Source organism: Callithrix jacchus, chromosome 22 (assembly GCF_049354715.1).
Source record: "Callithrix jacchus isolate 240 chromosome 22, calJac240_pri, whole genome shotgun sequence".
In the NCBI taxonomy this organism is placed as follows: Eukaryota; Metazoa; Chordata; class Mammalia; order Primates; family Cebidae; genus Callithrix; species Callithrix jacchus.
In genome coordinates, this window is record NC_133523.1 from 33,852,591 (window position 1) to 33,868,842 (window position 16,252).

The 16,252-nt window shown below is 46.2% G+C and overlaps 1 protein-coding gene and 2 non-coding genes across 14 annotated transcripts in view; 1 reads left to right on the top strand and 2 right to left on the bottom strand.

Annotated features, from left to right (window-relative positions):
* SPINT2 (serine peptidase inhibitor, Kunitz type 2) overlaps nucleotides 1–16,252 on the top strand; it is a 37,987-nt gene that overhangs the window by 12,599 nt on the left and 9,136 nt on the right. The window lies entirely within an intron of this gene.
* LOC144580957 (small nucleolar RNA SNORA41) lies at nucleotides 3,509–3,641 on the bottom strand. Its single transcript, XR_013531357.1, has one exon. It is a non-coding gene; the product is annotated as a small nucleolar RNA SNORA41 (small nucleolar RNA).
* On the bottom strand, nucleotides 13,081–13,215 carry LOC144580956 (small nucleolar RNA SNORA70). Its single transcript, XR_013531356.1, has one exon. It is a non-coding gene; the product is annotated as a small nucleolar RNA SNORA70 (small nucleolar RNA).

The window sequence follows — 16,252 nt, forward strand, 5'->3', positions numbered from 1 at the left end:
TAAATACAAAAATTGGCCAGACGTGGTGGCACATACCTGTAGTCCCAGCTACTCTGGAGGCTGAGGCAGAATTGCTTGAACCCAGGAGGTGGAGGTTGCAGTGAGCTAAGATTGCACCATTGCACTCCAGCCTGGGCAACAAGAGTGAGACTCTGTCTCAAAAAAAAAAAGGAAAATTTGGTTCCTAAAAAAGGTTGAGGGTCTTGCCTTTAGGTGTCTGTGGGAGACTGACCCCTTTCCACCAGACACATTGCATTGCCCTGGTCAGTATTTGAGAGCTCAGCCTGTGATGGAGAAAGCACAATTCTTCTCTTTCACCCTGCTCCCCATCCTTTTGCTCATTTTACCCGTCACCAGCCATTTGCAGTACGCATGCAGAGCTTCTGTTTGCTGTGTCTGGAGGCTGACAGGGGAGGCTGAATGAGGGACGCTAAGCCTGTGGCTCATGTGAGGCCGGAGACAGCCCAGCAGGAGTAATGCCGACATGGCTTCATTCACCTCAGGAGGCCTTGGCCCACTGGACATGCTAGTGTGGCCGTTAGACTGTGGGTTCCGATGTCTTACAAGATCCTTCTCATAAGTGTCATTTCACGGGTTGTTTCTGGCAACATCTTCCTGAACAGTCCCTGAAAAGAAGTGCTGATGTTGATGCCGAGGCCCAGGACCTTTGCAGTTTATTTACTTTTACTTCTATTTTCCTTGGCAGGATGAAGTACGAGCTAGAGTTTAGTTACTTTGAAGAGCTTTTTATGATTAGAAGCCATTTTAGAAATGAGGGCAAAAATTCACATGTTTTACACACACCTGTTGGGAGATGGAGCTCCCAGTGATTCCTGACTGGGCCCAGGGTCCACGGCTTCAGAATTCCCTTAATCTGAAGGCCTTAAATTTTATGTGCTATTGCAGGGCGCAGTGGCTCACGCCTTTGATCCCAATGCTTTGGGAGACTGAGGCAAGTGGTTTGCTTGAGCTCAGGAGTTTCAACATGGTGAAACCAAAAATACAAAAAAGTAGTCAGCCTGTAATCCCAGCTACATGGGAGGATGAGGTGGGAGAATTGCTTGAGCGCAGGAGGTGGAGGTTGCAGTGAGCTGAGATCATGCCATTGCACTCCAGCCTGGGCAACAGGGCGAGACCCCATCTCAAAAAAATTTTGTATGTGATAGTTTGTCGTTTAGAGTCTATGGCGTGTTCTTGAAGGGGTGGGGGAAGAAAGGATGCTACAGTAGTTTGTGACCTTTTGAAGGGCTGCTCTACGTGAATAGATATATCTAGTATGTCTGTGGTATTAAAACTTCACGGGCAATTAGGAAAAACATGTCCAAAAAGTCTCCTTGCAGGGACGGTAGTAATGAAAAAAGGCTGAGAAACGCCATTCTAGAGTGAGGGTCCGAGAGCTTTCCTCCGTTCTGAAAATGGTCTGTGATTTGCAGAAGGTGAAGGTTGCCTGAGTGTGAATTAACGTGGACGGGTCCTTGGAAGACTTTGAAACTGCTTGTTTCCTTCCCTGTTAATCAGATGGGCTGCCTGCGCTCTTGTTTTGGATTGAGGTGAGGGTAGACTTAATAGTCCTGTTTCAGAGCGGAATTTGGAGTGACAGTGGGCAAGAATGGTGATGGCTTGCATTGTGCTGATGGTTTATGAAATGTACATTTTTTTTTTTTTTTTTTTTTTGAGATGGGGAGTCTTACTCCATCGCCCAGCTCTGGAGTGCAGTGGTGCAATTTCAGCTCACTGCAACCTCCACCTCCCAGGTTCAAGTGATTCTCCTGCCTCAGTCTCTCGAGTAACTGGGACTACAGAAGTGTGCCACCACACCCGGCTCATTGCTTTTGTATTTTTATTAGAGATGAGGGTTTCAACTTGTTGGCCAGGGTGATCTTGAACTCCTGACCTTGGGTGATGCACCCACCTTGGCTTCCCAAAGTGCTGGGATTACAGGCATGAGCCACAGTGCCCAGCCTGAAATGTAAACATTGATATCTAAATATTTTATATAGAAAATGCCAAGATTTTACATCTGAAACACCAAGATTTTATGAGCCTTATAACTTAAGTTGGATTTGTAATTGTAAATGTTCTTTCCTCATAAATACCTGGGTTGTTTTTTGAAAGGTTGTGAATTACTTGTCTCAATAATGAAAACTTCCAGACACCCAACTCTCGAGAAGATGGTTAGTTGGTAGCTTTCTGTACTGGAAACAGAAGCACTCGAATATGTAGAACCTAGCCAGCTAACCAAAGTAGGTAGATTTATAGCTCACCTTAAAATAAGGCTGATTGGCCGGGCGTGGTGGCTGACACCTGTAATACCAGCACTTCGGGAGACCAAGGTGAGTGGATCACAAGGTCAGGAGCTCAAGACCAGCCTGGCCAAGATGTCGAAAACCCCATCTCTACTAAAAATACAAAAATTAGCCGGGCACAGTGGCAGGCACTTGTAATCCCAGCTACTCAAGAGGCTGAGGCAGGAGAATTGCTTGAATCTAGGGAGTTTGAGGTGGCAGTGAGCCAAGATCATGCCACTGCACTCCAGCCTGGGTGACAGAGTGAGACTTCCTCTCTAAATAAGTAAATAAGTAAATGAGGCTGATTGCACAATAAATATCACCTTTGGAATTTGGCTTGGTAGAACTGAAATAAGCTCAGTACCTCCTGCCATTCGGTACCTCTTTTCTCGAACTCCTGACTTCAGGTGATCTGCCTTGGCCTCCCAGTGTTCTGGGATTGCAGGCCACTGTGCCTGGCCTAAGTACCTCTTTTTGAGATGCTCTCATTCATTCTTTGGTGAAAAGATACTTGAAGTGCAGGTGGGTATGGAAAGCAAGGTGGGTTTGTGTTGGTTCGTTTATTCTGGTGTTTCTTTTTTCCACCAGTCCCTCCCTCTGGCTTTCTGCCTCCCAGCCCAGCATGTCCTGTTCTTGTAGCCATATAGGACTTTGATACTTGGGTGGTTTGCCATTGTCTTCCTCTAGGTGAAGATAAGAATCATTGGTTTTTATGGTTTGATGATTCCCATGAAAAAAAAAAAAAAGAAAAAAAAAATCATTGGTTTGGCTTGAGGTAGTACTGCTGACCTCTGTACGCTCTTCCTCCTTATCCTCTCTGGTTGGACTTCCTAGTGAAATGTGTCATTCTGTTTATCTTTATTCTGACTGTCTCTATTTTATAAGTCTTGTCTTCTTCATAAAAAATACAATCACAGGCTGGGCTCTGTGGCGCATGCCTGTAATCCCAGCACTTCGGGAGGCTGAGGCAGGCGGATCATTTGAGCCCAGGAGTTTGAGACCAGCCTGGGCAACATGGTGAAGCCTTGCCTCTACAAAAAATACAAAAATTAGCCAGGTATGGTGGAACATGCCTGTAGTGCCAGCTACTTGGAGGCTGAGGTGGGAGGATCACTTGAGCACAGGTGGAGGCTGCTGTGAGCCAAGATTGTACCACTGTAATCTAGCCTGGGCGACAGGGCAAGACCCTGTCTCTCTTTTTTTCCTCACTTTTTTCTCTCTTGTGTCTGTCACACAATGCCCACTTTCTGTTTTGCTAAGAAAGAGGTGTTGAATTGTGTTAACAGTTTCTTTCCCACAGAGGAATGTCACAACCGCTACTGTAAGAACAGCTGCAGACCAGTAGCTGTGGAAGACCCTGTCTCAAAAACAGAAACGAACCTTCTGTGCCAAATACTGCTTCAAGCACTTATAATGGATTAAAAAGTCTTTTAGTCTTCGTAACACTCTTTTGTTTTTGGTTTTGTTTTTGAGATGGAGTCTTGCTCTGTTGCCCAGGCTGGAGTGCAGTGGCTCACTGCAACCTCTGCCTCCCAGACTCAGGTGATTCTCTTGCTTTAGTCTCCCAAGTAGCTGGGATTAGAGGGGCATGACACAATGCCCAGCTAATTTTTTTATTTTTTTAAATTTATAGTAGAGACAGAGTTTCACTATGTTGGCCAGGCTGGTCTCGAACTCCTGACCTTAAGTGATCCACCCACCTCAGCCTTCTAAAGTGCTGGGATTACAGGTGTGAGTCATCACACATGGCTCTTTTTTTTTTTTTTCTTTGTAGATAGAGTCTTGCTCTGTTGCTCAGGCTGGTGTACAGTGGTGTGATCTTGGCTCACTGCAATCTTTGCCTCCCGGGTTCAAGCAATTCTCCTGCCTCAGGTGCACACTGCCATGCCTGGCTAATTTTTTGTATTTTAGTAGAGACGGGGTTTTCACCATGTTGCTCAGGATGGTCTTGAACTCAGGCAATCCGACTGCCTCGGCCTCCCAAAGTGCTAGGATTACAGGCATGAGCCATCGCACCTGGACCACAGCACTTGTATGTTGGTAATGTGGGTTAGAGAAAAACTTCCCATTTGCATTGCTTTTAGGAAATGAATCTGCAAGCACATGAACCTATCTCCACGGGGCCTGTGGAGAGAAAGCCGACTGAGTCTTGGCGCTTTATCATTCACAAGTCAATTGAAGTTACAGCGAGCAAATGCCATTTCCCAGACAAGCGATTGGCAAAATAGCCACAAGATTAATGATACATTCCATGCAGGAAACTGGGCTGGAGAGAGGTCAGAAAAGGGGACTCTGTTAACAAACTTGCCAGAAACTTTTTATTCTAACTAGCTCCAGAGCAGGCATAGATCACGTGCAGACACACCTTCACTCCTGCTTGGGCTATTTATAATGTCCTCAAGATAGTTGTCTGGCTAACATTCCCAGTCTTTCACCTTAACCCAAAGGGACATGATGACTTCATAATCGAGCTTTGCCTTATCGTCCTAAGCCTCTAAAATCTGCATGATTAAAAAAATTTTTTTTAACTTAATTAATTTTTTTTTTTTTTTAGAGATGGGCATTATCTCTCACTCTGTTGCCCAAGCTGAATTGCGGGATGCATCCATAGCTCACTGCAGCCTTGAACTCCAAGGCTCAAGCAATCCTCCTGTATCAGCCTCCTGAGTGGCTGGGATTACAGGTGTGAGCCACTGTGCCTGGTGAAAAATCTGCATGATTTTTAAAATTAGTCATACCTGAATCAGATAATATGGGCTTACTGAATAACAAAACATGGGGTTTATTCATCATTTATTGCATGTGTTATTGTTAACCTGTTATGAAGGAGGAAAAAAGCACAGAGGAAAGCCACCCCAGGTAGCACAGCTGGCTTGTGTGAAGCAGCCAGGGATTAAAGTGCTCACAGGTCCTTCGCTGGAACAGCTCAGGTTGCAGGCTCTTTCTGCTAATCTGCCCTACACACTTTACAAATGACTCTTCTGGCTGGGCGTGGTGGCTCACGCCTGTAATCCAAGCACTTTGGAGGCCAAGGTGGGGGAATCATCTGAGGTTGGGAGTTCAAGACCAGCCTGACCAACATGGTGAAAGCCCGTCTTTATTAAAAAAAAAAAATAAATAAATGAAAACAAATGACTCTTCCTTATTGCGTCCCTCCCCTATACCAAAGCATTTATTTGGCCAGTTCCTTTGCACCTTGTATGGCTTACAAGCCCTTTGAATTGAGGGTGTGATTATAATCTTCTACCTTCTGTAATTTTTCTCTATCCATATGAGTTTTGTGGCTCCAGCTTAATTGCAAAACCCTGGAGGACAAGAACTATATCCCCAGTCAGTGGGCCCAGTTTACTCTGGACAATTCCAATTCATGCTACCGTTATGTCCCAGGGTAGCCGTTAACACCTCCTTCTGTTGTATCTGGGGCTCAAGCAGTCCACCCATCTTGGCCTCCCCAAGTGCTGGGATTACAGGGGTACATCACCATGCTGGGCCCTTTTTTGTTATTGTTTGAGATAGGGTCTTGCTTTGTCACCCAGGCTGGAGTACAGTGGCACGATCATGGCTTACTGCAGCCTCCACCTCCTAGGCTCAAGTGATCCTTCCACCTTAGCCCCCCGCTTAGTAGCTGGCACTACTGGTGCATCCCATCATGTCCAGCTAATTTTTAAAAACATTTTTGTAGAGGTGAAGTTTCACTGGGTTGCCCTGGCTGGTCTCAAACTCTTAGCTTCAAGCCATCATCCCATTCAGCCTCTTGAAGTGCTAGGATTACAGGCGTGAGCCACCATGCCCTGCCTAAATTTGTTAACTGAAAAATTTTAAGCCAACACGAAGGACTACATTTTAGTACCCAGATAAAACCACTGTTGACTCTTAAAAAAAAATAACAATACTGCATTCACAATATTAGAATACTGAAACTAGGCCAGACACTGTGGCTCACACCTGTAATCCCAACACTTTGGGAGGCTTAGCCAGGTGGCTCACCTGAGGTCAGGAGTTTGAGACCAGCCTGACCAACATGGTGAAACCCCATCTCTACCAAAAATACAAAAACTTAGCCAGGCGTGGTGGCACGTGCCTGTAATCCCAGCTACTTGGGAGGCTGAGGCAGAATCGCTTGAACCAGGGAGGCACAAGTGGCACTGAGCCAAGATTGCGCCATTGCACTTCAGCGTGGGCAGCAAGAGCGAAACTCCGTCTCAAAAGAAAAAAGACTGAAACTGTTTTAAATGATGCAGATGGAAAAGAAGAAGTGTTCTTCCTGTGTCAGGGCAGCAAGGATACAGGAAATCTCTGTACTGTTCTCTTAATTTTGTTGCAAACCTAGACCTGCTCTAAAAAAAAAAATTTTGGGCTGGGTGGCTCACATCTATAATCCCAGCACTTTGGGAGGCGGAGGCGGAGGCGGGAGGATCATGAGGTCAGGAGTTCAAGACCAGCCTGACCAACATGGTGAAACCCTGTGTCTACTAAAAATGCCAAAAAAATTTAGCCATCTGTTGTGGCAGGTGCTTGTAGTCCCAGCTACATGAGAGGCTGAGGCAGGAGAATTGCTTGAACCTGGGAGGTGGAGGTTGCAGTGAGCCGAGATCGCACCACTGTACTCCAGACTGGGCAATAGAGCAAGACTCTGTCTCAAAAATAAAAATCAATAAAATAATTTAGACCAGGCACAGTGGCTCATGCATGTAATCCCAGCACTTTGGGAAGCCATGGCGGGTAGATTGCCTGAAGTCAGGAGTTCAAGACCAGCTTGACCAACATGGTGAGACCCTGTCTCTACTAAATACAAAAAAAAAAAAAAATTGGTCAGGTATGGTGGTACATGCCTGTAATCCCAGCCTGGGAGGCTGAAGCAGGAGAATCTTTCGAACTCTAGAGGCAGAGGTTGCCATGAGCTGAGATTGTGGCATTGCACTCCAGCCTGGGCAACAAGAGCAAAAAACTTTGTCTCAAGAAAAAAAAAAAGAAAAATGAAAAGCAATATAAAAGCTTCCTTCCTTCCTCTTGTACCTTTCTCTAAAGGTAGATTAATGCATGTATCCTGAATCAATATATTAACCATTCTTTTCCTTTTTTTCCGTCTTAGTCATTTTTCTCTCCTGGCACATACACATTCGCGTATTTCATTATTTTTATCATTTTTTTCATTGCTAATCAGCTGACTGTATTTGTGTATTTAAACAGTTCTGAGTATTCCCTTGTGTGGATGCCCTGTGTGCCAGCACGAACAAAATGTCTCCATGGTGGGTGAATTTTCAGCTGTCGAAAGTCTGTGAACACCAGGCCTTTTATGGATCTAGTAAGAGTTGCCCCTGTTCTCTGAAACTCTTGGATTAGATGACTCTTCAGAGCTTTCTTTGCTTTTTGATTCAGAGGAGTGGCCCGTAGCCTATCCTACTTTTCTGTGTAAAATATGATCTTCCAATGTCTGGGGTTTTTTGTAGCAAATAATTTCTCCTTGGCTACTATCCCTAGAATTCCAAGTGGCTTTAATGAAAAGAGGAGAGTAGTTTTTAGGAAAAGGTGTGCTGTAGTGTTTTTGGCTAAGGTGGCTCACACTTGTAATCCCAGCACTTTGGGAGGCTGAGGTGGGCAGATCACTTGAGGTCAGGAGTTCAAGACCAGCCTGGCCAACACAGCGAAATCACAAAAATTAGGCCAGGCGTGGTGGCTCACGTCTGTAATCCCAGCACTTTGGGAGGCTGAGGAGGGTGGATCACAAGGTCAGGAGTTCAAGACTAGCCTGGCCAAGATGGTGAAACCCCATCTCTACTAAAAACAAAAACAAAACACTTAAATGAGCAGGGTGGCAGTCATGTGTAATCCCAGCTACTCAGGAGGCTGAGGCAGGAGAATCACTTGAACCTGGGGGAACGGAGGTAGCAGTGAGCCAAGATCACACCACTGCACTCCAGCCTGGGCAACAAAATAAGACTCTATCTCAAAAAAAAAAAAAAAAAAAAAAAGGCAAAAAAACAAAAATTAGCCAGGTGTGTTGCTGCACTCCTGTGGTCCTAGCTACTGGGGAGGCTGAGGAAGGAGAATCGCTTGAACCCAGGAGGCAGAGGTTGCAGTGATTCGAGATCGTGCCATTGCACTCCAGTCTGGGTGACCCTGTCTCAAACGGCACCATCTCAGCTTACTACAATCTCCACCTCCCCAGTTCAAGCGATGCTCCTGCCTCAGCCTCCTGAGTAGCGGGGATTATAGGAGTGCACCAACATGGCCAGCTAATTTTTGTATTTTTAGTAGAGATGGGTTTCGCCATGTTGGTCAGGCTGGTCTTGAAATCCTAACCACAGGTGTGAGCCACCGCGCCTGGCCAAAAAAATTATTTTTATTTTTTGTAGAAACAGGGTCTCACTATGTTGCCCAGGCTGGTCTTAAACTTGTGACCTCAAATGATCCTCCTTCCTTGGCCTCCCAAAGTGCTAGGATTACAGGTATGAGCTGCCATGCCTAGTTTGACAAAATTTTTCATTTTTCTTTCTTTTGAGACAGAGTCTCGCTCTGTTGCCCAGGCTGGAGTGCAGTGGTATGATCTCGACTTACCACAACCTCGCCTCCTGGGTTCAAGCGATTTTCCTGCCTCAGCCTCCCTAGTAGCTGGGACTACAGGCGCGTGCCACCATGCCTGGCTAAGTTTTATACTTTTAGTAGAGATGGCATTTCACTATGTTGGCCACGTTGGTCTTGAACTCCTGACCTCGTGATCCACCTGCCTTAGCCTCCCAAAGTGCTGGGATTACAGGTGTGAGCCACCTCGCCCAGTGACAAAAATTTTTATCATTTTTCCCACTGATTATGAGATTCTTTGTGTGATCATACACTGATGGGCAGGACAATTGCTGCCTTTGTTTACCATTTGGCCTCTTATGGAAAACATTTGCAGCCCCTTGTTCTAGAAAAACATATGGGTGGAGCAGGAGGAGGAGAAGCATTTCAGGAGTGGCTTTGGGCTTTCCTGTCCTGCATATGGTGAGGCAAGAAGCTCTGGTGCCTCAGCCCAGAGCACTCATGGGAGTGTGTCAATAACTAGAAGCCTAGGAATGTTATTTTGCATGTTTTAATGAATATAAAACATGAATAAAAGAAAACACCAAGTTCAAGGTGGTGGGAGGTTAATTTGGCTGAGGCAGAGCAAATGTGACGGAATGAGGGGTATGCAAAGGGTTTCTGCTCTATCCATGTTTTATTTATTTATTTTTGGAGAACAGAGTCTTGCTTTGTCATTCAGGCTAGAGTGCAGTAGTGCGATCTGAGCTCACTGCAGCCTCCCCCTCCTGGGTTCAAGCGATTCTTCCGCCACAGCCTCCTGAGTAGCTGGGACTACATGCGCCCGCCACCAAGCCCAGCTAATTTTGTTTTTTTATTTTTAGTAGAGATGGGGTTTCACCGTTTTTCCCAGGCTGCTCTCGAACTCCTGACCTCAAGTGATCCGCCCACCCAGCCTCTTCATATATATCTTACTCCTTGAAATATATTAAAATTTGATGACATTGAGATGTGGACATACTACACATGGGGTATTTTCTGTACTCAGCATAGTTGAAATACTTCATTAAAGTACTTTGCAAAGCAGACACAGCTGCAATTATGCATTTTTGAAAAATGATTACAGTACCATCTCATCTGTCTTTTTAAATTTTTATTTATTTAATTTTTTTTTGAGACGGAGTTTCGCTCTTGTTACCCAGGCTGGAGTGCAATAGCGCGATCTCGGCTCACCGCAACCTCCACCTCCTGGGTTCAGGCAATTCTCCTGCCTCAGCCTCCCGAGTTCTGGGATTACAGGCATGCGCCACCATGCCCAGCTAATTTTTTGTATTTTTAGTAGAGACGGGGTTTCACCATGTTGACCAGGATGGTCTCGATCTCTTGACCTCATGATCCACCCGCCTCGGCCTCCCAAAGTGCTGGGATTACAGGCTTGAGCCACTGCGCCTGGCCTGTCTTTTTTTATTTCTGAGACAGGGTCTCATCTGTTACCCAGGCCTGAGTGCAGTGGTGCAGTCTCAGCTCACTGCATCCTCTGTCTCCTGGCACAGGTGATCCTCCCACCTTAGCCTCTCATGTAGCTGGGGCCACAGGTGTACACCACCACACCCCACTTTTTTTGGTATTTTGAGCTCAAGGAATTGGCCTGTCTTGGCCTCCCAAAGCGCCGGGGTTATAGGTGTGAGCCACCAGCCCAGTACTGTCTTTTAAAATCTGTAAAATTAGATTAGATTGGTAGTACTTGGGACGCCCCCCAGAATTCTGTAATGTCCTTCTGAGGGTGACAGCAGATCTATCCAGCTGGCTGTAGTTGTTGTCTCAGTCGCTGGCTGATGGTCTTGGTTAAAGCTCTAGTGACTTCAGATCCAGAGGAACCTGTTCTTCAAGACGTCATTCACAAAGACCCGTGTGTTTTGCAGTTTTACAACAGCTGTTGAGAATACCTGCCAGGAGTTTCTAAGGGAGGTTCATATTTCAGTTGATGTGTGCCTTTAGCCATTTCTGATGCTTTTCCAAAAGAAAGTTACTCTTCCCTAAAGGCAGGAATTCTACTTTTGCTTGGATATTCTGAAACTTAAGAGTTCATCCAAATTTGGTTCCTTTCAGCATTTTCCTGTTTGTCCATCTGCATTTTGGAAACATACAGAATGTACTTAATTTTGCCCTAGTATTTATGTGCATACAAAATAGCTCTTGAGTCATGTTTTTCATGATTGCTTCCCAATACTGTTTTAAGACCAATATAGCATTTTGTCATTTTGTAATAATAGAATTCCTCATTAAAGAATAGCTTTCTAAATATGTGTCCAGCCCAGTCCTCATCAGCCTTGGCCGTTTCCTTTGGTATGTTGCTGTCCGTGACCCTGTCATTGAGTGTGACTGAAAACAGAGGCCTGGCCGAGGGCCTGGCCTTGGTGAGCCCTCCGATTGTGATAAAGACCCTGAGGAATGTTTTGGCTTGTAGGCAACCTCGTTGTGTTTTTCTACTGCCTGTTGATGCTGTGGCTTTTTCTTCCCGTCAGTCTGAAGGGTCATGTTAGCCCCTGGGCGCTCATCAGACCTCTGTGAGCTCATCCTGGCACTGCTGCTTGCCTCCCTTTAATCACCTCAGGTCTCAGCATTCTCATTTGTAAAGCAGGGGTATTACTACTTGATTCACAGTTTTATTGTGACTGTTAGAGGTAGGGCACATGATATGCCAGGCATCATGCTTGGCAAAGGCAAGAAGTATTGCGACCAGGTGCTGTGGCTCACGCCTATGATCCCAGCACTTGCAGAGATGAAGGCAGGAGGATCACTTGAGACCAGCCTGGGCAACATGGTGAGACCCCCATCTCTACAAAAAAAAAAAAAAAATTAGCCAGGCATGGTGGTTCGTGCCTGTAGTCCCAACTACTCAGGAGGCTGAGGTGGGAGGATCGCTTGAGCCCAGGAGGTTGAGGCTGCTGTCAGCTGTGATCATGCCACTGCACTCTAGCCTGGGTGACAGAGTGAGACTCAGTCTCTAAATAAATAAATAAATAAATGGCAAGCTCTTTGGAGAACAGTGAATGAGAAAATGCATTGTTGTTGTTTGTGGTGGAAGTGAATACTATATGGCCTGTGTTTCCTGAAGGAACACTGCCTCCATTAAAACCAATGAGCAAACAAAATCCCTTTTCATGACTTTACTTCTCTCAAGCCTGAAAGTAAAGTTGACATCATAGATGCTTAAAAGCAATTCAGTTAGTGAAAGCATGTGACAAAGCGAGATGATTTACTTTCAGCAGGGAGCTTCCTTCCAGATTCACAGAAGGATGTGTGTCCTAACTAGTAAGGACATGGCTAAATTTAGTCTCAGTTGGACCTAACTTCAGCCAATTAATCTGCTACTTAGAACTCTTTTGCTCAAATGAAATTTGGGTTTAAAAAAAAAATTATTATTTTGTCCGAGCACAGTGGCTCACGCCTGTTAATCCCAGCACTTTGGGAGGCCAAGGCGGGCAGATCACCCAAGGCCAGGAGTTTGAGGCCAGCCTGACCAACATGGAGAAACTCCGTCTCTACTAAAAATACAAAATGAGCCAGACATGGTGGCAGACACCTGTAATCCCAGCTACTCTGGAGGTTGAGGCAGGAGAACCGCTTGAAACCTGAAGTCGGAGGTTGCAGTGAGCCGAGATTGTGCCGCTGCACTCCAGCCTGGTGTAACAAGAGCGAAACTCTATGTCAAAAACAAAAATTCTATTTTTATTACAAAAATTTTCAAATATATACAAAGTAGTGAAAGTGTTATAAACCCCAATGCACCATCATCCGGCTTCAACAACTGCCAACTTCTGTCTTTCAGACATAATGTGTTTTTAGTCCAAGCGTTCTCCTTTTTTTTTGGGACAGGAAGTAAATTTATTGGTGAATATTAAGAGGGAGCAGCACAGTGGAAGCCCTTATGAGTGCAGGGCTCGCCGCTTGTCCAGAGGGCCACAACTGGGGATGTACTTAACCCCACAGCCATCTGGGATGAGCTGTTTCTCAGCCGCCATGTCTTCAGATTCATTGGCATTGAACTTGGTGAAACCCCACTTCTTTGACATGTGGATCTTCTGGCGTCCAGGGAGCTTGAACTTGGCCCTGCGCAGGGCCTCCATCACATGCTCCTTGTTCTACAGCTTGGTGCAGATGGACATGATAACTTGGCCAATGTGAACCCTGGCCAGTGTCCTAGGGCTTTCCAAACGTACCTCGCATGCCTGTTTGGAGCCTACACTGGAGTGGTACAAGGTCAGAGACATGAACATACATCTGAAAGGCTTGTGTCCAAGGCCCCTTAGAGCAACCCATACAAGAAACAGGCTGCACTACACTACCAAGGAAGCTGCTGTTTGCAGCCGTTGCACACAAGTTCGCTCTTAAAAAAGAGATGTTTATTTTTATTTATTTGTTTATTTTTAAGACAGAGTCTTGCTCTGTTCCCCAGGCTGGAGTGCAGTGGTACAATCTTGGCTGACTGCAACATCTGTCTCCTGGGCACAAGTGATTCTCCTGCCTCAGCCTCCCAAGTAGCTGGGACTACAGGGACGTGCCACTATGCCCAGCTAATTTTTGTATTTTTAGTAGAGTCGGGGTTTCACCATGTTGGCCAGGCTGGTCTCGAACTCCTGACCTCAGGTGATCTGCCTGCTTCAGCCTCCCAAAGTGCTGGGATTACAGGCGTGAACCACTGTGGCCATAAAGAGACATTTCTGAATTCTCCTAGGACAACAGTGAAATGCTGTCTTTCCTTCCTACTTTACCCAAGGAACCTGAAAATAAGGCTGTTTTCTGAAACTTAAACTACTGAGTCAATGTGTAATATTTAGAGCAGTTGTGAGTAGCTGTCTAGACACGGAATGGCTTCCCAGGCTCACAAGACTTGTCACGAAGGCCCCAGCATGTCGACAGAAAGTGTCCAGGCTAGAAGAGGTGCTGGCCCACAGCAGCAACCCAGAAAGGAAGTGTCAACCAGGTGCAGTGGTCACACCCTTAATCCCAGCACTTTGGGAGGCCGAGGTGTGTAGATCACCTGAGGTCAGGAGTTTGAGACCAGCCTGGCCAACATGGCAAAACCCCGTCTCTACTAAAAAAATAAAAATTAGCTGGGTGCGATGGTGGGCGCCTGTAATCGCAGCCACTCAGGCGGCTGAGGCAGGAGAATTGCTTTAACCCAGGAGGTGGAGGTTGCAGTGAGCTCAGATTGTGCCACTGCACTCCAGCCTGAGCAACAAGAGGGAAAGTCCATGTGCTTGACAGAATGCGCTGATGTTCTTGCTGTAGATTCATCACCTGCTGCTGTGGCCTCATGTATCCTGTGCACTGTTAGCTGGGGCCAGCGCTCCTGTGTCTCCTCAGCACCAGGGCCCCGGCAAGAGTGCATGTCTGCACCTGTAAAGATGATGGCCAGGTTCTGGGCAGGGTTGAATTCACCCAGGTAACAGCCATCCATCCCTCGATAGGCATTTTTTCTCCTAACACTCTCAGGCGTCTGTACATGCCACATGTACCTGGCACCCTTGCTTATGAAAAGTTACCAAATTCCTGCCGTGATACTGTGGGTCACCCTGCTTCATTCTCAGGTGTGGTGTCTGGTGGTTCCTGCCTGGCTGCCCTGTGTTGTTGGGCCCTCCCTCGGGTTATTGGTTTTTGTTTTGAGGTATAATTCACATTTCATACGATTCACCCATTTAAGGTGTACAGTTGCCCTCTCAGGTTTATGGTGGACAAACGCTGTGTCTGACACTGCTCAGGAAGCCAGGACACAAAAGCAGCCGAGTGTCTGCCAGGGCAGCGGGGAGGCTGCTGACTCCTGCAGCCATTGGGTGCTCCTGCCTTGATGCTGTTTTCAGCTTTGGATCATAACTGGGTCCCAGGTGGTTCCTCTTCATCTCATCTTGTTGGTGGCAGTGTTGCTCCCAGCTTTGGGCTGGGCTGAGTCACACACCAGAGTACCTCCTCCTGCTGTTTTCTCTGGGCCTTGTTGATTGTGTGTTTTGTGACCTTTGGCATATTGTACCTGCTCCAGGTGCACACCCGGCTGGTTCTGGTTGATGTGTAATGGATAAAAGGTGCCCCTATTAAAAAAAAAAAACTTCCTTTTTTTTCCCTCCCCCCCGCCTGTAGTCCCAGCTACTCAGGAGGCTGAGGTGGGAGGATCGCTTGAGCCTAGGAGGCAAGGCTTTAGTGACCCATGGTCCTGCCACTGCATTCCAGCTTGGATGACAGAGGAAGACTCTATTGTTTTTGAGATAAACAATTACATAGGCCAGGCATAGTGGCTCACGCCTGTAATCCCAGCACTTTGGGAGGCTGAGGTGGGCAGATCACCTGAGGTCAGGAGTTAAACACCAGCCTGGCCAACATGGGGAAACCCTGTCTCTATTAAAAATATAAAAATTAGATGGGCATGGTGGCACACGACTGTAATCCCAGCTATTCAGGAGGCTAAGGCATGAGAATTGCTTGAATCCAGGAGGTGAAGGTTGCAGTGAGCCGAAATCACACCATTGCACTCCAGCCTGGGCAACAAGAGTGAAACTCTGTCTCAAAAAAAAAATTATATATCATAAAATCACTCATTTTAAGTATATCATCCAAGGATGTTTAGCATCTTCTACAGAGCTGTGCAGCTATTGCCACAATCCAATTTTAGAACATTTTCATCATCTCCTAAAGATCCCTGTACCCGTCACTCCCCATTCCCACCCCCAGTACCTGGCAACCACTCATCTACTTCCTGTGTCTATTGATGCCTTTTATGGACATACTGTACACTTTCATTCATATGAAGTATCTAGATAAGGTACTTTCTAACGGGTGACTTTTTATGGTTAGCTTTCTTCAAATGATAGGGAATTCCTGGTTCAGAATGCTTTTTATGCGTGCTACTTGCGTGTGATTTGTTGGTGTCTGTGGGATTTCCTTGGAGGCATATATGTGCGTGTGTGTTTTGCACAGTACCAACCTTTTTGTCTGTGGATTAGTGTTCTGTGGAACATCTGGTTTCATGCCCATCACTGTGACATATTTTGGGAGACACAACAGAAGATATATCCCCAGTGGGCGAAATAAACCTAACAAACATGAAAACAACTAGCGAGGAGTAAATGACAACATGTAAGCAAGCATTTGGCTCGGGATGCTCTTGTTTGAGACGTGTTTATCAAGCACCCTGTGCCAGGCCCTGCTCAGGTTGGAATGCCCTTGTGCTGAGCAGGCAGCGGTGGTGGAGCCCAGGGTTAGGGCGGGGTGATACCGTGATACAGGAGCAGACTTAGAGCCACACAGCCAGGCCATTCACTCTTTTCGGGTTGCTTCCCCTCCTTCCAGTGGAAAGGCTTATTTTGGTGCAGGTAATGCTTCTAGCAATTGTTTCTTTCTCTCTCTTAAAATGGAGTATTGACCTTTTGCAAGAAATGTTTCTGGCTTTTGTTTCCCTTTTACCAAAG